Genomic DNA, 21,294 nt, shown 5'->3' on the forward strand with positions numbered 1-21,294 from the left:
GCAAATTCAACAATTAACAACATACGCTACTTTCAAACTCAGAAAAGGGAAAGCAAATCAAAATAATAGCAGTTAGGGTTTTCAATTTGGGGTTTAGGTTTTCAATTTGGGGTTTTTCAATTTGGGGGTTTTCAATTCCAACCAACCTTCAAGCTTCAACAGAGAGAGAGAGAGTGGGTGGTGGCGTTGTGCAGTGTGCGCCGGCCGCCGGTGGTGGTGGACTGGTGGCGTGGCCGCGTGGTGTCACTGGTGTGTGTTGTGCTTGAGAGTCGAGAAGTAGAAGTGTAGAACCAGAGTCGTGAGAGAGAGAGAAGGTAGTGAGCAGAGAAGGATTGTGGTGGGCTGGTGGCCGGTGGCGGTGGTGCGTCGGCTGGTGGTGGTGGACTGGATCGGTGGTGGTCAAGAGAAGGAGAAGAGGTGTGACCGTGTGAATGACAGAATCGTGATTCGTGAGTGTGGTGAGAGAGAGACTGAGAGTGAGAATGAGTGCGTGAGAGAGAGTGAGGCTGTCTGGGACCTGGGTGCAATTTTTTAATTTCAGGGGGTTCAAAAAAAATTTACTATAGGGGGGTATGTAGGAATTTTTTTTTTCCAGGGGGTTCAACTGAACCCCCTGAACTGAACGTGGGTCCGCCCCTGGTTGTTACTGTGAGACCAGTCGTCAGATCGAAATGTTATATTCACAACGTACTCAATTGGAGCCAAATCTTCAAGTCAAGAGCCAATACTCTGCCCCCAACGAAACAATTAGAACTCGCTTAAGAATTAAAATTGGAATTTGATATATTCTTTCAATGAAATTCTCTATTGATTCAAAAATAAATAATTGTGTCGTTAGATAAGTAGGATTCAACCGGACATTTTTTGAAGAACTTATAATATTATCATTTAATCTCAATATAGTTGCTTAATGATCTCAATCACATTGATAGCTTGATCTCAGAAGTGGGTTGTGTTGGGGTCTCTCACATTTTTAGAGAAGGGAACTCTATAGCAGATCATCTTGCTAAATCGGGGTGCAAGAGAGAAACCATTTTGTAAGAGTGGCGTACATGCTTAATCCTGTCTCATATCTCGCCTTGTTAATTCTGGTATGTGATAGTTTCTGTTGCCTATGCCTTATATATTATTACCACCACGAAATTTTGTCTGATTTGGCCTGTGCTGGGTTGCAACGCTGCGGGGGTCTTGATGGTGGGAAATGGGCCCTGCTTCTCTTGATGTTGGTTCCTTTCTGGCCTTTCTCATACGGTGCTTGTTATTCTACCGCTTGCTGTTATGTTTCTGTTCTGCTTTTCTTTTCCTTTTGCCTTTGTTTCTGCTCTTTGTTGCTGTTTTAGTTGTTGTTTCCTGTTTTGCTGTGTTGCTTTTGTCGTTGTTTCCTTTCGATATTTTTATCTAATAACTACATATGATCTTTCTTTTTCAAAAAAAAAGTATTGGATATTTACTCATCTAAAGTTCCTAGAAATCTAGAAAAAGATGTTATAAATGTCCATGTTACTTTGCTGACAAATGAGTGTAGCGATGACAGTCTAGATCTATCAGTCATCGCCAACTTCATCGGCGAAGGGGTTAGCCAATGTTGTAGAAAGAGGAAATATTAATTGTAGTGGACTTTTTTGTTTGTGTCTCAAAACCTTTTGAATTCTTAGATAAGTGAGTTGAAAATAAATTAATAAATAAAATATAGAAATTTTAACTCACTTATCTTCAATGTGATTGGATGATGGGTTATTAAACCCAAACTTTCTCATGGGTCATTTGGACAACCCCTTATAATTTTGGTTAGGATAACTCTAGAGGAAGATATAATGTTTCTTAATATTGGTTCCGCAGACTCTATGCAATCGAAGTTAATGATTATGTTTTAATGATAACAAAATTTGAAATTATTAATTTTTTTTATAAGATTTGATAAAATTATTAAATTTAGTCAATGGTATAATGGTTATTGTGAATAATAATTTTAAAAAAATTATTTTGCAAATTGAGAAATGATATTTCAAATCAAATATTATATAATATTTGAGTTCAAAAAAATTATTGTATAATATTTATATTTAATTATAATTTCTAATATCATTTTCTAGTCAAATTAGTTATAAACTTAACTTGCATTTATGACATTAATAATTATTTATTGACTCTTAAATATAGTAAGATTCTAACTAGTAATTAACAATAAACTAGTTTTAGAAATTTATAGTCAAAGATTTTTAATTTATTAAATAATATATTTTATTAATAAATATGATTGTCAAATACAATATTTTTTTGAAAAGGTCAAATACAATATTGATGTTTATGTTAAAAGTATAAAGTTTTAAAATAGGTAGGTAAGATTATTCTATTATAATATATACCATATAAAAATAATATAATACAATCAAAATACTTAAATAACATGTCAATTTAGTTTCTATGAATACTCCCTTTTATATTATTGGATATTATTATGCTACAATAATTTAATATGATATACTAATATTTTATTTATTTAAAATTCCAAATTTGACCCTCTCAAAAAGAAGTCATCATATATATGATCCACTATATATAATCAGCAAGACGTATTAGTCTCCACATCTTGACACAAAAGAAATAGTAGTTTAATTCCTTCAAAATGGTTATGTACACTTTTTCATCACATCACTTGGTTTTATGTCTTGCTTTGATTTTGGTTTCAGGTAAAAGACTTATTTGATTTCATCTTTCATTGTATTGAAAATTTTACCAACAAAACCCTAACCCAAAAACCCCAAACCCAAATTTCTGGTTCATCTTCAATCTGAGAGAGGAAAAGGAATGGCTTCGGAGGTCCCTGATGTTGGTGTGAGGCCGAAGAAACCATGGAAGAAGAAACTCAGATCCAAACCCTCTTCTCCTTCTCCAAACTCAGATCCAAACCATGGAAGAAGAAACACAGATCCAAACCCTCTTCTCCCTCGCGAATCTCGTTCTCTATTCCTCTCTCACCCTCTTGTCATTCTCTCTTCTCCTTGGGTTGTTTCTTTATTTCTTCTCCCATTTCTGGTCTTGGATTGAGGTTGGGGTTGAGGTTGGTGGTGGGGTTGAGGTTAAGGGTGAGGAGTGGGAGATTTGGGTTTCGGTTGGGGTGAGGATTGGAGGTTCGGTTGAGGGTGGGTTTGTATGGTGGGAGAGGGAGGAAGATGAGAAGATGGAGAGAGTATCTTTTCTGAAAAGAATTGATGAAGATGGTAAAAGATGATGAATTGATGATGAAGATCCTAGAGAAAGTTTATTTTTCTGAAAGGGTTTTTAGTGATTTTTATTTTTTTAATTAATAAGTTTAATTTTAATTAATTAATTTGGGGTAATTTGTGTTTTTAATTTAATTTTCTGACATGTAATTTTTATTTTTATTTTTTAAATCCACATAAGCCCCATTAATACAATCAGCAAGCCACATCATCACTCGTCGGAGCTTCGGACTCCGGCGAGGACTTGCTCTAGACGTTTTATAAAATAGAGGACTTATTCGACAAATTTTTCCGGTCAGGGACCTAGTTCAGACGGCGAGACAAAGACAGGGACTAATTTGAAGATTAGGCCTATATCTTATTAAGTACTAAAAGTTAGAAACGTATGATATTACTTTGGAAAAATATATCTAGTAATCTTGTTGTAAGCTTTAAACTCCCTAAACTCTTTACAGGATTTTGGAAAAATATAGGGTTAACTAAGTTTTTGGTCCTTGAATTATGAGCGAGTTCTGGGATTGGTCCATCGTCAGAGTAAAGTTCGGGAATAGTCCATTTGGTTAGGCTAAGAGCCGGGAGTGGTTCTCGCCTAGGAGGCGGCTCCGGTGAGGTTTCTTATTTGTCATCGTTCTATTTTTTCTTTAAATTTGAATCCTTCCACATCATAATTAATAATTACAAACACTAATAAAAAATAAAAATTACATTAATATGATTATAAAATCAACTAAACCTAATTAATTAACAGAAACTTTACTCATCTTTTTGTTTTTTTAGATCATTTTGTAAATCCATCATCTTCCTCCACCTAGGGATGGCAAAACGGGCTAGCTCACCCCGTCCCGCCCCGCCAATAACCCGCCACAAACGGGACGGGTTAGGCTAGCCCGCCAAAAAAAGTGGGCTCAAAATCCTAGCCCACCCCGCCAAAGGGCGGGCTAGCGGGCTAGCCCATGGGCCAATATATCAAGGAAACAAAAAACAATCATTTTAGTAGAAAAACTTAGAATAATTCTTGTATTATATTTTTTTCTAAATAATAAGAGATAATGCAAATAATAAAAGTGTAACAAAGAATAAAAACAATATTTTTAACAATTGACATAGATACATCTATAAATATATAACAAAGAATGCAAATAATAAAAAATTAAGAATTATGAAGCTGCATATCTTATTTTATGGACACAATATATGGGTGTACTATACAATACATAGTTACATACCAAAAAGAAAAAAACGTGAAGTAGGAAGAGAGGATAAAGTTTTGAATTTGAGAGTGAAAGAAACAACTCATATCAAATTGATAAATTATCAAACTCAAGAAATAAAAATTTAAAACTTTTTTTTTAGAATCAAACCATATATATATAAGAAAAGTAGCAGGTTGAAAAACTCATACAATAGAAATATTATATAAAAAAAAAAGAAATAATGAAAGAAGAAAGAAACGGGGGAAGCAAACAGTACAGGGACATAAAAGAAGGAAGAAAAGAAAAATGCAAAACAGTACAAGAGCCAAGAACACTTAGCAAGAGACACGCTGCAGCATAGGAATTATTGCAGATAAAAGGAAAATACAACTGAAAAGATGAAACAAAGTGCAAATAACACTTTGTTGTGGGCTATGGGCATAGAAGAATTTTTATAAGAAAGAGGAAAAAAAATTTAGCCCAACAACGGCAGTCATACCCTTCACCACACCAGCAAAAAAAAAAACAAAGGAAGCCCGCGGGACAGCCCGCCCCAGCCCGCCTTCAACCCGTTAAATTACGGGCCAAAACGGGGCAGCTAACATTTTTTTGGGCTACATTTTTCAGCCCAACCCGCCCCATAACAGTGGCGGGGCGGGTTGAGCCCATATTGCCATCCCTAAACATCCATCTACAACCCACAGTCCCAGATTTCAAGAAGATGAATCTTTAATCCAAAAAATCCCAAACCCCTCTCCTTTTCCTTCTTCCTTTTCTTCCTCTTTACTCTCCTTCTCGTGTGTCCAAAACCTCCATCCCCCAACATCTCTGAGAGAAAGCGCAAAGAAAAATTCCAACTTGAATGCTTTCTTCTTCCACGTCCTCTCTGATCTTAAAACAATAAAACTCAAAGATGAACAAAACCCATCTGCATTGTACTTTCATCTTGGCTCTTCTCTTCTTCAACATCAAAGCTCTGACCTCTCTGCTTTTTCTGGGTTTTTTTTCTCAATGATAGGGATGCATGGCAAGATCTGGGTGGTGCTAGGGTTAGGGGCGGCTCGATCTGGATGGGGTGGGGCTGGGGATGGTGGCTTGGGATCATACCAAACTAAGGACTAAAAGTATTCTTCAATCTTGAACAGCCCCCAAAAACAATGATTATGAAAGAAACCTCAACATAAAATGATTTCCAAAAAACACTAACATAAGATCTGGATGTGATTGAGGTCACGGGACATGGGTTCAAGCTCTTGAAACAAATAATAAATGAAGATGTTTTTTTTTTCAATATGAATGAAAATGTTATAGATGACGATGAAGGGGTTTAATGGTGCTTGATGTGGTACCTTAATCCAGATCAAGGCGTGGTACCTAAAATGATATAGAGAAATAGAAAACATATAATTCAAATTTCGAGGAAGAGATCGATGGAGGAAGATTTGGAGGTTTAATATGGGTGAAGCATGAAGGAAGAAGAACCTGACATGAAAGAAATTTAGATGATCTCTCATAATTGCAAGTTAAACTAAATCTGTAATTTTCATATTGTGCATTATATAACATAAACAAACTTAAAAAGTCTATGTTATTAATTCATTAAGTCGATTATTAAACTTTTTAAAATTGCAATAATAAATCATTTTGCCTTTTTTCAACAAAATTATAACTTAAAATATCTCGTGGAGTACCACACCCAAAAGAAATTATGGGTACCACATAATTCACCAAGGAGCTTGCTGTGGTACCTTAAGCCAGATTAAGGCGTGGTACCTGAAATGAGTTGATTCGATAATAAAGACTCATGTACCAGTTAAAATTTTAATTTTGTTCTATCATAGTAATGTAGCGTTCCATTCTTAGGGACGTGAGATTTGTGAGTTTTGTTTTCTGAGCTTTATTCATCCGTCAACCATAGTCATTTTACGCACATCTTCATCATCATCATTCGTTTCCACCACTCTTTCATTTTTCATTAAAAAATAAATTTCATGAGATGAAGTTAATTGATAAGTAAAGTAAAATCTAAATATGTAGTATTTACTTTGAATAATCTATCTATCTATCTATCTATCTATCTATCTATCTATCTATAAACTATATAAAGGGAGAGTTTGTGCAACCTTGGGGGCAATTTAGTCATTCAACAATTCATTACACATCAAATTGATTTTTAACATGGGTATTTTTGTAAAGATGTACATTATTATCTAGGGATTAAATCTTGGCCGTTCATTATTTTGTTGCAATGCCTCAGATTTTCTTCCACCGTTTTGTCTCCTGGCTTTCTCATTTTGCAACGCTTCAACCTTGAATGCTTGATGCTTTTCTTTCTTCCACCGTTTGGCTCTTTTCCGTTTCTTATTTTCCAAAGTATAGCAAAGCTTAAAAATCAAATGGATCCCCGTGCAAGAGAAATTTCATTGCCTCTTCCTTCCCCCTTAACCTAGCAGCGCCGCTGCTCACATGAGAGAGATAATTGAACTCGATGGTGTCTCTGCGGTTCCGGGCGGTGAACACGGAGGCTGTGGAGCTCTGATCTTCAATCCGGTAAGAACAACCTTCTCCTTACTTTTTTCCCACCTTCTCCTTTCAACCCCTTTTCATCTGCTCTTCCCCTTCACAAACCCCTCATTTCGATCACTGATGTGATTATTTTTTGTTTAATCTGAAACAGTTTAACCACTATATCTCTCCATCTGCGACTACAAGGTAAGTTCTTTAACCCTCTTCCACTCTCCATTCACTGATTCTTCAACTTAAATCCTTACTGATTTTTATAGATTTCTTTTCGATATGAATCAGTTCCAGAGCAAAGTTGCTCATCAGAAGGTAAAAGCTTTCACCTCCTTCGACTTTCATTTCCTTTTTCAAGATGAGGATCAATCTGTTGGGTTGTTGGTGCTACAATGTGGTTTTGCACAGTGAGGACAATAATCAATTTAGATGCGTTCTTTTTTGTTTTTCTTTGACCAATTATGTTATCTGGATTTTTAGAAATGTGAATTTGAGATTATTAAATGGGTTTAGGTTTTCTTCATATGTGTGTGTATGTTTGTGGAATTTGGACAATCCTATCAAATATATGAACGGTTACTTCGTTTATTTTTGTCTTTCACAATTTTGCTTGAACTCTTTAAATGATACTGTTTCTGCAGCAATACTTTTATCTCACTTTTTTTTTTTTGTTTTCACCCAGGGAATTTGCTTTAGCAAAGCTAAGAGGCTTGGCTTGGAGGGTGTATCTGTTGTCATCTCTTACTCAGCTTCTCGCAAACAGGTTCAGTCTTCAATTTCAATGTGATTTCTGTATGTTTCTTTTATTCAATCTTTTGATTCTAGGTTTCTTTTATTGAACTTACTTCACTTCTTATTATGGTTTCCACTTTTGCATTTCTCTTTTGATTTTGGACTAGAAGGTGGAAGATTGAAAGAGAAGGAAAGGGAATAGAATGTTTGTTGAGAGGTTTCCATCGCAGTCTCAATCTTCAACAGTGGTATAAACTCCTTTTACTTTGCTTCTTAATGACTTTTCCTGATCATTTTCTGTTTGTGTGCAAACTTCAGTGAGAGAATAGCTAATTAGAGTTGATATTAGTGTGTGAATTCTCTTAATTCGGTTAGGCTATTAGATTTATATGAGTACTCTTATTGTTATGATTGATTCAATAAGTTTTTTACTAATTCTGCATACGAAAATGAATATTACCACTATCTCCCATTTATATATGCATGTGAAGTGATGCAGTGAATGGCTGATTCTGGGTGTTTCTTTATGCAAACTGTGCTGGAATTTTCTGATTCATGTTTGTTTTAATGTTGGGTATCTATGGAGTGTTTGGAGAAAGAGAGAAATGCCATATTAAGTGCTTGGTGGAAGAGGGAAATGCCAAAACCTTTTTGGGCCCTTCAGTGAGAGCTGCCGAGAGGGCATCCTGCATTATATTTTGCTTTTCAATAATGCGTATTCTTACATTAAAATGGCTTAAGATTTAAACCCAAAAAAAGTTCATAGCTTAAGGAGTTACAGCTTTTAAATAAGAAAAAGTATCTGCAGTTGTGCATGTTTCACCTTGCAACAATGAACTGGCGCATAAGTTTAAGTATAGTTGTTGTAAGTAAATATTGTCCACTTCAATCACTCGGTTGTTGGTTACTTTCTACTTTCTGATACATCTATATCATATGCCAAAAGGAAAAAAATGATTGCTTTTGATGAACATAATTGCACATTTGTACAAGCTTAGTAAATTACTAATACTATTAGCTGCCTCATATTTTTACCTTTTGTGTATTGAATTTGGGGAAACCAAGCTCCATGCTTTGCATTTTTACATGGCACTGTATTCTTCAAGTTTGAACTGCCTCTGTGAAAGCCTATGAATTGTAGTGAATTTACTTAGATGATCCTTTGAATGCTATCTTTGCGCGCCCAGGTTCCTACTGAGGTCAGTTACTCATTTTAAATTTATCTTTTGGGAAATTTTGCAATTTAGTTTTTGAAATTGTGAATTTGTGCACATGCATTGGTAGTTTGGTTTATAGGTGGAGTTGAAAATTTTCTACTTTAAATGCATGAATGACATGGCAGGTTGCATGATAGTGGACACAAGCTAATACAAATGTCCAATTGCTAGAGAGACTGAAATTTTATCTGTTTCAGAATCTTAAACTACCAAATAAATGTGAGGCAGCAACCAGAAAGTTGCAGGGAGAGTTCAGCACATATAAAGTGCAATATCTATAGCCTTTGTATAATTTTGTTTGAATTGATAACAAGGAGAGTTCCTTATGCAGTGGGAAATGGCTTTCTTGCAGCTTGGGCAGCAGAATATATTAGGTGGTTGATATAAGCTTGAAGGAATTGGTTATAAAGTTTCCAGTTTTGGGGCTTTGGTTTGTATTGTGAGTATTTTTAACTCAACTTGGGTACAAGGGATTGAAATGATACAATTTTGGAAAGAATGTTTTACCAACACTTCACTTTTGGATAGAGTTTTGAGGTTAAATAAACTAAAAATTGAAGTGATAAAAATTAGTTTTCGTTTGAATTTTCAAAACATTGACAGGTTATTTGAATTTAAACTGGCTTGCGGTACCATGAAGAAGCAGTTCTCATCTCAATAAGTTTGGCTTAGATACAAAGCACTTCTCACTTTTCACACTCCTAATTGTGCATAAGAGCTGCATAAGAGAGAGTGAGAGATAGACACTTTGAGAAGGGCAGTAGATGCAGTGATAAAGTGGTTTCTATTTAGTCCATAATTTGAACTAGGATAAACATTGGTTTTCTACCATTGTCGTGGCTACTGCTTTTGACAAGTTGCTAACTATAAACCCTTTTTTTCATAATTTCATCTTCTCTTCTTTGATATCTTAATTAGTTCTATTTTTGTACAGGTCCTCTGTAATGCGGCTGAAGGGGGAGAGGGCTAGAAGGAACAATGATGATGGCGGGTTTCTTGGTATGCAGTTGTGTGTTTGTGTTTTTAACATTACTAATCCAATCTTCCATTTTCATGGAGAAAAATTCAGATTTCACATTGAGATAGTAATCCTTTCATCGAACTATGGAGGCCTCGAATACCATAGGTTTGGGTAAGTTATCTACTAGACTTGATTTGGTTTATTAATGAAGCAATTCCTTATTATTCACTCTTCCAAAGGAAAAGTTTTCTTCAGAATTATAAGGAATTCATCACTTGCATATTGTGATTGTCATTTTATTCGATTAAATTCTTCCCCTTTCCCAATTCATTATTCTTCCAGCTTCTTCTTTAAGAATTTCAGTGATTGGGTTTCCTAATGGTGTTCATGATGAATTTAATTATTTGAAATTCTAATGGCTGCCATTTGATTAATCTTATAGGTATGTCAACTTTACGTACAAGGTGAGGAAATTCTTCCATTATAAGTAAGGACATTCAGTTGGTTGTAGCACAGATTCTGGAGGTTTAATTTATATTCTTTACAATTGTCCTCCATACCAATGCTAAATCTTGGGAAAATGAGGAAGGTAGATATAGTTTTGATTTCATTTTATTTCAAAATTTGAATGAGTTTTATTGGGTTTTTCTCTTTTTGAGTCTAATGTTAGAATTATGTGTTATATAGGTTTGTGTTTGAGAATGAGAAACACAATGGGATTGCCAAGTTGGAGATTTTGGGAGTGAAAGTGTAAAAAATGCTATCTTTATACATTTTATACACGGGGACAGACGGGAATGGTACTGTGCGGTGCTGCTTCGTCCATCTTTAAAAAATGCTACCACATACATTTGTAGGGGATATACATAGACAGGAAATTGCACGTCCATGTCCATAAATCAGGGTTTAACTGTCACTTGATTGCACATAGTGCTATTTTTCAATGTACACTAATTTCGGACAAATTGCACATGCCTTATATATGTTTACAATGATATGTATAAATGATATAATTTTTTGGGGTTCCATGATTACAGGGTTTTCTCAACTATATTCAGAGATATGCCAAGGCATGGTGTTTGTCAGCCAAATGAGTTTATATTTGGCAGTGTTTTCAGCAGACTCAGTGCATGCTGCAGCCTTCTCGAACCAGAATATGAAGGCATATACATGGAATATGTGCTCAATTTCATTTAGGGAGGAACGCTTTCGCCGAATACTCTCTGTTACATGTATATGAAATTTGGATTCCTACCTTCAGCAAAGATGACATTTCTTCTTGTGTCATGTTGCATATTATTTGAATTGTCATGTTTTCTTTTGTTACATAAATGAAATCAATGCTCTATTGCTAAGTCTTGGATGGTGATATAGATTTTCCTTTATTTTCATATTTGAGCATGGCCTAAATTCCTCTCTTTCATTGCATGATTTTATATACTGATTTTCCATTCTTTTCTAGACAATGTCCTGATTTTGTTTTTCCGTGCACTGAAACTATTTGTGGAAAATCCTCATGAACTTTGTGTGTGTGGCATCACTTTCTTTTCTTTTCTTCATTTTTAACTCATTTATGTTAACATGCTCAAGGTTTACTCGCGAAAGTTTTAAAACTAAATTTTGATCATTCAAATATTACTCTGTGATTTCTAGCCCTATACTATAGTTGCAATGGGTGCCATGCTCCAAAATAACAGGGCTTTGTTGTTAGGGATGTCAATAGGGGTGCCCACAACTTTAAAATTGATCCACCGGTGCACCCAGGGTTAGTTTTGGTAATTCGCATTAAAAATTTATAAAAAAATATGTCAAGGGTCGAGATTTGAAGACGATGGCGTTCTATCCAACCCAAACCCTCCTTCTTCTTCCTCACAGAACCATTCTATCCAACCCAAACCCTCCTTCCAATTCTTCAGAAGAGTTGCTAAAATCATCTCTTGAAATTATAGACAAGGGTCGAGATTTCAAACCCTCCATCGAAAGAAACATGCAGACCTTAGATGCTTTAACTCCTCTGGTGGAAGAAATCAAGTGATTCAATAACGAATTGGATTGCCCCAACTAGAAATGAGATCGGTTCAAAAGACAAAATCAAAATGGATCGATTTATATATTTTAAAATTTATGCAATATTTTAAAACCACCCATTATATTTATATATTTTTCCCTGAAATATAACTTCAAGGTGAAAAATAATTTTTTTAAAAAGGTTGCTAATAAGATATAGTGAGGTCAAATTGAAAGGATGTGTTTAGAAACTCCAACTTCAAACAAATTCTCTCATTGGATAACATTAGAGAAGTCCATTCGTTTACTTAATAAATATATCCTAGATCTTAAATGGAAGGTGGAATAGAATTTGTTTTAGATGATCAGATAACATGGTGCTTTATTTTGTTTGTAAATTATAAATCATAAAATTCAAAAATAATTTAATTTAAAAATAACAATCTAATTTTTTTTAGAGAAATGAATGATTTTATTCGATAAAGGGGAAAGAACATTTAATATAAAAACAAACACTTTTATCACAAAAAAAAATTTCAAAACTTTCAAATTAATGTTCATATATCTAAATTAATTTTGATCTTTTAATTCATAAATTATCTTTTAATAAACATAACAAAAATAATACAGATTTTAAAATATTTCACACGATAAAAAAATATGAATATCCCCGTGCATCGCACGGGTCAAAGGACTAGTGTGATAATAAAATATTAAATTACTTAATACGGGTACCACACCCAAAAAAATTCAGGGTACCACAGAATTTACCTAATGTTTTTTTCTAGTACAATTTTGGATTAAGGTTTGGATTTATTTTAATTTTAAATTTTATCCACATGTAATTTAAATATTAATTTAAAATTACACGTAAGCGTGCCATGTCAGCGCCGCCGCACACCTTGGCAAGTTGGTCGGAGCCGCCTCTCAGGCGAAGACCTCTTCCGGCTATTATCCTAACCAGAGGGACTATTTCCAGACTTTACTACGGTGAGGGACCAATCCCAGAACTTGCTCATAGTTCAGGGACTAAAAGCTTGGTTAACCCAAAAATATATCACGGATCTGATTGATAAATATAAAATGACCTCAAAAATATTTTTGGATGATTATATACATACAGGATTGAATTATTACTCTCATGATTATTTATTAGCAAAGTTCCTGGAAATCTAGAACATGATGATATAGATGTCTCAGTCAATGTTATTGAACTTGGCTCAGACCGACAGGCCGAACCGATCTGACTGTGTCGAGAATGAGATCGATCATGCATTTGAACTATATTGAACCAGAGTGACTCGGCTGGTTTAGATGAAAAATCGAAGACTCGGCCGGTTTTGGATTGAACCGGTGAGTCACTAATTTTTCTTACTCATATTTTTTGTTAAGTGATAAATTTAATTTTACAAGAAAACTATTCTATATGGGATTCGAACTCTGCTCCTTGACAATATAGGAAAGCTACATGACCACTGAACCGATTTTACTTGGATGGGGCTAACATGGTGGGGGTGAGAGGCGGTGGAAGTGAGGTATGGGTTATCAGGCGAAAGGCGGGGATCTCGTCTTTGTTATTGTTCCGCTATAACAATTTAATGCGATATAATAATATAATATATTATTTTAAACATATTTAAATTATTTAAAAATTTAATTTTTACCTTCTCAATAAAAAACCATCTTATATATAATCCCCTATATTTAGTGAGCAAAACATATTAGCCTCCCTAACTTGCAACAAAAATCATAGAAATTGAAATCCTTCAAAATGGCTAAGCGCATCTATTCACATCATCTCTTGATTTTATGTCTTGCTTTGATTTTGGTTTCAGGTAAAAGATTTATTTGATTTCATGTTTCATTCTAATTAAAAATTTACGAAATAAAAGTTGAATATGATATATTCTTTTATTAAATTGTCTATTGATTAAATAATAAAAATTGTGTTGTTAGATAAGTAGGATACAATAAAAAATTGGAAGAAATTTTAATGTTTATAAATTTTAGTTGTGGAAGTCACCTTACAATTCATAGGATAAATGAAAACTTATAATTTAATGAACTCATACTCGAGAGAGTGTCAAATTTTTTAATTAAATTTATTCTTGGTTCAAGACTAGCGATGAGTTATAAGATTGATGGAGATCCTCAAAAACTTTGCACAGGGTTTTGGTCTGGACAATGTAGCGAGTACTGCTTCATCAAAGGCTTCCCAAAAGGGGGATTTCCATACTCCTCTGCTAGTGTTGTTGTTGTTGTTGTTGTATTAAGTCATGAGATCTTACTTGTGTACTTTAGGAGGGTGTCCTGTTTCGTGAATTTCAATAAAATTTCTCTCTTTGAAAAAATAATGAAATCTTAAGTATCTATTGAGTTAAATATATAAAAGGCTTAAATACTCTTTTGGTCCCTAAAATTGTAAAGGGAATCAAATCTGGTCCTTGTAAAATTTTCACTAATTTTTTTTTTTAGTCTAATTGAGTTCAAACTTCAAAGTGTGTTTGAGTCTGATGTGACTTGTTTTTAATCTAGACAGCTTTTCAACGTGGCTTTTTTAATATAATTATTTTTTTTATTTTAATTCCAACTCATATCATAAAAAAAACCAAATCTAATCTAAAAAAACCTAACCTAATCTGGAAAAAATACTTAATCTAAGAAGATATTAAACAATCACTCTCCCATTTCAAAAAAAGATATTAAACAATTACTCCGAACTATTTTCCACCCAAAACTCATACTGTGATTCACCTAAACATAGACAACATGGATGAACAATTTAACTGCTGAAAAACAAAGAATGAATAGGCTCAATTGCATAGACCAGTACAAGGACAAACCAATGTAGTTCTAACACTAACTCAAAATCAACATGCAAATGGGTTTGCCCAAAAACGCACAAAAAGAAAGAAAAAATCATATTGGGGTGTGAGAATGCATGACATACTAGAAGTAGCCAGGAGTTAGGAGATTAGATGCCCCACTTATAGAGCTGAAAACTCTCATGTTGAGAGAGAAGCTCGGTGTTAGTTAATTGTCGTTTCTTTTGTTAACTTTTCGATGAAGCAAAAAAAAATAAGTAGGGGTAGATATAGGTCAAGCAGCTCGTCAGGGGCCTACGACTTAGCCTACCCAAGGCCGAGCCTAGGCCAAACTAATTTGCTAAAAGATCAAGTTTAGGCTTTTTAAAAAGCTTGATTAGCTAAAAAGGCTGGGTCTAGGCTTAAAAATAGCATATTAGGCCTCATAGGCCTAATATTTTTTTATAATTTAATTAATATATTATACTAATATATTGATAAAATTAATTGTAACAAAGAAATTTTAATAAATTTAATATCATGTCGAATAAGTACAAAAATACATAAAAACTAAAGAAGAAGAAATACTAAGATGAAAACCTAAATTAAAAACATTATTTCCTAAGAAGAAATCATTTAAGTATTGTTGAGGATGAAGTTTTTAACTGAATTCTCCAATATTTAAAATAGAAATTCAATGATAGTTGTGAAGGCTTATAAGTCTGCTGACCTATTACCTCGCGACCTATTAGACCCAAGGTCTATTAGTGTAACACCCTCTAAACCCCCGTGTAAATATTATAACATAAATCAGAGTAAAATGCATAACTAAGAGGGTATCACATTTAATCTCCAAAACCATAAATCAAAACATCTATCATGCTCATAATAAATATATAAATTTCCAAACTTAGTGTCATAACGTCATATGCATAGCACAACGGATTTATTTTTCAATCCCAAACTAAAACATAATTCCAAAAATAAATAAAGAGAGTTCACAAAATAACTCCTAACATCAAGGTTCAAACTAAGCGTTTCCCCGGTGTTACATAATAGAGCATGACTCCCATCACTAAAAGCATATCTAAAAGACTAGCTCCTCTGACTAACCCTCGCGAGAAGCTCCACTGTCCTCCGTACCTGAGCGATGTCGCATAGAACATCATTCCAACAGAAGGGTGAGAACTCATATCATATGGATAAGCATAATAATAAGTAATGCGAAAGCTTATAAAAATTATCCATAAATTTCTCATACATAATAAAGAAAATATATCATAAAATTTAATATAATCAATTAATTTTCAAAGTATGCCAATACTCCATAATCATAGCTCAGACAAAGCAAATATAAATATTGTCAATTACCACAACAACAAAATTCTCCAAAGATATTGCAGTTAACTTTAATTAACATCAATAACTCCCTACAGTAACTTATATGACTCAAGTGTGACTCTGTGCAAATGTCTTTGGTACCAAAGTTGTTATCCTTAGCGGTATCACCGCGTCCACTCCAGACAGATAACCACCAATAAAGCCCTCGCTCTAGGCTTCAAAACCACTACAGTTTTGGGACAAGTCACTAGCCTCCACGAGAACTAGCAAACATTGCCTCTTGACAACTATGCAGTGTATTGTGCTCAACTCAACCAACATATGCATATTCAGACCATCTCCAAGTCTTAATTATTTTAGCATATTCATCACCAGTTCAACAATACGAAATCATCACCAATTTTGCAAAACATAACAACTGAACACATAACATCAATTCTTTTTTTAATAAAAAGAGCACCGAAATAGGCCAAGAATTGGCAAAAGAATTAATTCTAGTAATGCAGAACACTGCAACTCACCCAAGAACCAATACAAACCCAACTAAATAACCCAAGAATCAAAGAAACTAAAATTCAAGAATCCAAGAAACCCAAAAGCGGACAGAAACAATGGGGCCAACGCACCAAAAACACCCACGCACAAGACAATAGTAGCAGCTCTCCATATCAGCAATAGAAACCCACCAAGAACACCCCTTTCAAACATATATTTGAATGAAACATATAGTACTCTGATTACCAAACAATCGAACCATGTGAATTCAATGGAGACAATTTACTTTATAATATTCAATGTGGAAACATATGATTATACAGATTCTCGCTTAGCAATTCGAAAAAGAAGAAACAATCCAACTATATAATTAATATATAAAAGAACCATGTTCATATTCATTCTAGCAACGGTTTTCATCAATTTTCATTCGCGAACCAATAACGATTCACAAATTGTGAAACACGTATGGCTAACAAAATGAATCAAATTAATCTCACTACTATACCAATCCAAAAAGAGATTAGTTCAAACCCTTACCTCTTGAAGATCAAAGTCTAGGTTTTCTTCTCTTTTCTCCTCTCCTTCTTGCTTTCACGCTCTCTCCCTTTTCTGTTCTGCTCTTTTAATTCTGATTTCTCTATCTTTCTTTTCTCTTTCTATTTAACTCCTAATTACTCACTCTAAACCCTAAAACCCCTTTTAATTAAATCTTTTACTATATCACATAAGATTTAAATAATAATCATATATATCACTCATATCCAATTTAAATAATTTATTCACTACATATATCACTTTATCACCTTATTATATGATAAAATCACATATTTATTCAAGCTACTATATAACCCAATAATAATTAAAATAAATTAACAAATATTATACTAATCGGAAAACGGGGTGTTACAATTAGCTTCTTTAAGAGGTTGTTTTTAGGTAAGTAGACTTTCGAACAGGCTCGTAGGCCAGGTCAGACCTCCTAGAAGGCCAGACTGAGCCTTAAAATTTGGCCTATGAAAGGCTACAGGTCAAGGCTTAGGCCGCGAGTTCTGAATGTAGGCCAGACCTAGGCCTCGCAAAGCCTGCCCAGCCCAGCCCATTTCCACCCCTAACTAGAAGGTTCAAAGATGCCCATTTTTTTCCTGAACTGGGTGCGGAATGGAATTGATTTCCAACAGTTTTCATTTCAACAATATACACGATTTCTGCTTGCCGCTCCAGGACAAATTCGATGAGGTTCTTCACCCCTATCGCAATTGCAGGACAGATTCGATGAGGTTTGTTTCATGCAATGGATCATTTGGACAGATTTGATAGGGTTTGTTTGTAATTGCAGGAGAAGCCTCGCCGTCGAGGTCGAGGTCCATTTGAGCATTTCCGATGATACGTCCCGGGGAGCGACGTCACGTGCGTGACTTTAATTTGATTAAATATTTTTTTAATGTTTGAAATATCTGGACCGTTAGATGAATCCAACGACCATAAATGTTGCCGGTGAGAGATTGAGACACTAGCTGTAGCAGAGAATCTGAATCCCCCTTTGTTGTTATCTCTAGTTTGTGGGTGCCATTTTTATTTGTAATTGAGTTTATTTTTTTGGGTTACATGGAGGGCCAAGCCCATGAACGAAAAACTACAAGTTAGTTGCGGGCGGGAAAGAAACACCCATTACATCACAAACAAGTTGGTTCAAACACCTCGAGGGGGGACCTCCCAAACATGGGTACCCAAGCCTAGATCATGAGCAAGGTTTGCTAAGCAGTTGGCAACCTGATTAGCCTCACGCCAAGTGTGGATGCACCTTATCTCCCAACTTTTTGACATCCAATTTCGAATTTGATTGACAATGGAAGCATAAGGGTGGAAGGGTCCACAACCATTATTAATTAGCAAAACAACAACTCTCGAGTCACTTTTCACCATGACCCTTGAAAAGCCTTTATCCCAAGCCAGCGTGAGCATAATAAGAATTGCCCACAACTCTGTCCATAGCACACTTGACGTGCCTAAGTTTATGCTAAAACCAAGTAGCCAGCAGCCTGAGGAACCACGACAAACCCCTCCACAGCCCACTACATTATCAGTTTCCTCACGGGTTACCCGTCGGTATTGCACTTCAACCATGAATCAGGTGGGGGACGCCAACGCACCTCCATCGTCTGATATGCATTGGCTGCGACAGAGAAGCATCCTAGAGAGTCCTGCGACAGTGCCCATAATCCATCTGCAATCCCAACGCTGCATTCAAAATGTGCTGCAGGTCAAAATGTACTCCTTGGAAAATCAAGTTGGCCCTCGATCTATAATTGGGTTTCAAGCTTAGATGTGCTTGCTTAATATATTTGGCTGTTAAAAAAATAGGTGAATTATGTGGTACCCAAAAATTATTTTAGGTATGATACCCGTAATAAGTGACCTAGTAGATTATTGTCACATGCGACATGGTTTTAGCCATCGAGACTTATTGATGACAGAGAAGGCGATAATTGGAGATCGTGACCGGCGAACAATGAAAATGACAGTGCTCGACTTCTCTTCTTTGAAACAAAATTTTAGTGATGAAGATGAGAAGAAGAATTGAGAACTGTGTGAGTGATTACTTTGCATATAATGATAATAATATTAACATTTAAAGTTCAGAGCATGTATATTTATTGGGTTACATCATTTAGAACATGTATCACTCAATTAGAGCATGTATCACTTATCTAGAGCATGTATATTTATTGGTGCAGATCATTTTAGGTACCATACCTTGATTTAGCTTAAGGTACCACAGCAAACCACAAAAATATAATGTTAAATTTAACTGACATTAAAAAAATCTTCAACGAACATGTTATTTAGAAAAAAAAAACAAAAAAATATATTTCACACCATTAATTCTATCAAAACAAAATAGAAATTAATAGAAAGTAACTTTAACAGGTATATATAAATGTGATTTTAAGTGAGAATTATATGACAATAATTCACCGCCAATAGATTTAATCATTAATGGTTCAAATTAAAATAAAAAGATATTTGACTTTTTTAAGTTACCACATGAATATTAATTTATTTTAATTTGTATCATTCAAGATTATATCTAACAGTAGTGATTTTTATTCTCACTTTCTTACATAAAATCACATTTCTCATGAGATACATCCCCTATAAACCGACAAAATGATTTATCACCATAAAGTCTATTTATATTTAGAACTTGAATGCAATTAATTCTTCAATCCCTCACACTTGCAAACAACTACCATAAGCTCTAAGCCCATAAATACCGGTATTATTATTAATTTATTGCAAAAGAAAAGATCTCATATATATATATAAAGAGGCACTTTCTGTGGTACAGGAATTTTTTTTTGGGTCTAGTACAGGACTGACGTGTACCCATAGGAATAATAACATGTGGAAATAGATTTAAATAATATTTTTGATTTCTTGAAACTCTATATTAACCCATTAGAATTATTCTTATTATGAACCAACCCCATAGGTTATATTTGTTTTGAATTTGGTCCTCAAATCAAGTGAAAAGATATCAGAGATCATCGACGTGAAACCCATCATCTTCTCAGCCGCCTCACCCTTCCATTGTGTCGTCGACCCCTCATCTTCTCCGCCGCCACGCAGAGCTGCAGACGTAAACCTACCGCCGTGAAGTGTTCATTTCGCCGCCTCACGTGGCGCATCAAGTTCGACCCTAAAGTCTTTGTTTGCATCTGGTTCCTAGCATAGGTGAACCCAACAATGGTCGTGAAGGGTAGGGACTCTGCTAGGGTTTCGACTGCTTGGAGGGATGGTGGTAGATGGCAAGGTGGAGTCACTTTATTTGTTGATGGTTTGAGTGCCAGATCAAATTACAGACATGTGCGAAGTATGTTTGAGAATTTTGGAAAGGTGGAGAGGCTCTTCATCTCGAGAAGCACCAGACGAAGAAGGAGGCTCAGATTCGGCTTCGTAGACTTTCAGACTAAGCAGGAAGGGCAGAGAGCAATATCAGGTCTGCATCAAAGACGTTACAACGGTGTCTATTTAACAGTGAAGTTCGCCAATTTTCCTGTGCAAAGTGGTCGTGAGAACTGGGGAAATTATAAGCATGGGAAAGATAATATTCTAGGCCAGAATCACAGAGGGAGGACACTAAGATGGGTTCCTAGGGAGAAACTAATTCCAGAGGAAAGCAGAAATAAGAAAATTCGAAAGGAATGGAGGAAGAAGGAAACACAGATTAATAATTCAAACTCTATGTTATCTAAATTGGCTGTCGCTGTGCTGAAAGATTTGGAGAGGAGCTCAATTATTCAGCGCCAACTTGAAGGGAAGGGTTTTAGAGGAGTGCAAGTGAGGCCTTTTGGTGCGAAAGAAAAAATTTCAAGCTTTCAAAATGAGGAGGATTGCAAATTGCTTCTTCAGCAAATAGCAGGAGAACTGGGTGATATGTTTGAATCACTGGAACCCATGGACCCCCTCAAAGTGCCTACTGGTTATCTAGTATGGATAAAATTATGGAAGGTTCCAATTGGCTTTTGGAATTCAGATTTCTTTACGAAGGTAACTAGTAACATAGGATCCTATGTTTGCATGGATGATCCTACTTGCAAGGAGGAACGATTCGATTATGCGAGGATCCTTCTGCTCTCATCTGAACCGCTGCTGGAAAATGTTAAGGTTCCGATTAGTGTAGAGAGGGAGGAGATGGAAATTCTGATTGAAGTTGACAAATTGTGTAGGGAATACCCTGAGGATGATGAACAAGAGGTGGGTGCCTCTGCATTTCATGAAAATTTCTCTCCGGAAAAA

General features: G+C 35.1%; 2 long non-coding RNA genes across 18 annotated transcripts; one reads left to right on the forward strand and one right to left on the reverse strand.

Annotated features, from left to right (window-relative positions):
• The first annotated feature begins 6,683 nt into the window (after window positions 1–6,683).
• Window positions 6,684–11,199, forward strand: LOC130717585 (uncharacterized). Of its 17 annotated transcripts, none has more exons than XR_009012364.1 (9): window positions 6,685–6,967; window positions 7,095–7,129; window positions 7,223–7,249; window positions 7,617–7,697; window positions 7,834–9,149; window positions 9,236–9,322; window positions 9,818–10,015; window positions 10,287–10,433; window positions 10,532–11,199. It is a non-coding gene; the product is annotated as an uncharacterized LOC130717585 (long non-coding RNA). The 17 variants fall into 17 exon arrangements; XR_009012367.1 differs by having other exon boundaries at window positions 7,834–8,865; XR_009012357.1 differs by having other exon boundaries at window positions 6,686–6,967; window positions 7,834–9,322; window positions 10,532–10,789; window positions 10,882–11,199.
• A 4,398-nt stretch (window positions 11,200–15,597) lies between these two features.
• On the reverse strand, window positions 15,598–17,141 carry LOC130721526 (uncharacterized). The gene is made up of 2 exons (XR_009013492.1): window positions 17,032–17,141; window positions 15,598–15,798 (listed from the first exon to the last, which is right to left on the reverse strand). It is a non-coding gene; the product is annotated as an uncharacterized LOC130721526 (long non-coding RNA).
• Window positions 17,142–21,294: the final 4,153 nt, after the last annotated feature.

The sequence above is a fragment of the Lotus japonicus genome, chromosome 5, assembly GCF_012489685.1.
Source record: "Lotus japonicus ecotype B-129 chromosome 5, LjGifu_v1.2".
Classification (NCBI taxonomy): Eukaryota; Viridiplantae; Streptophyta; class Magnoliopsida; order Fabales; family Fabaceae; genus Lotus; species Lotus japonicus.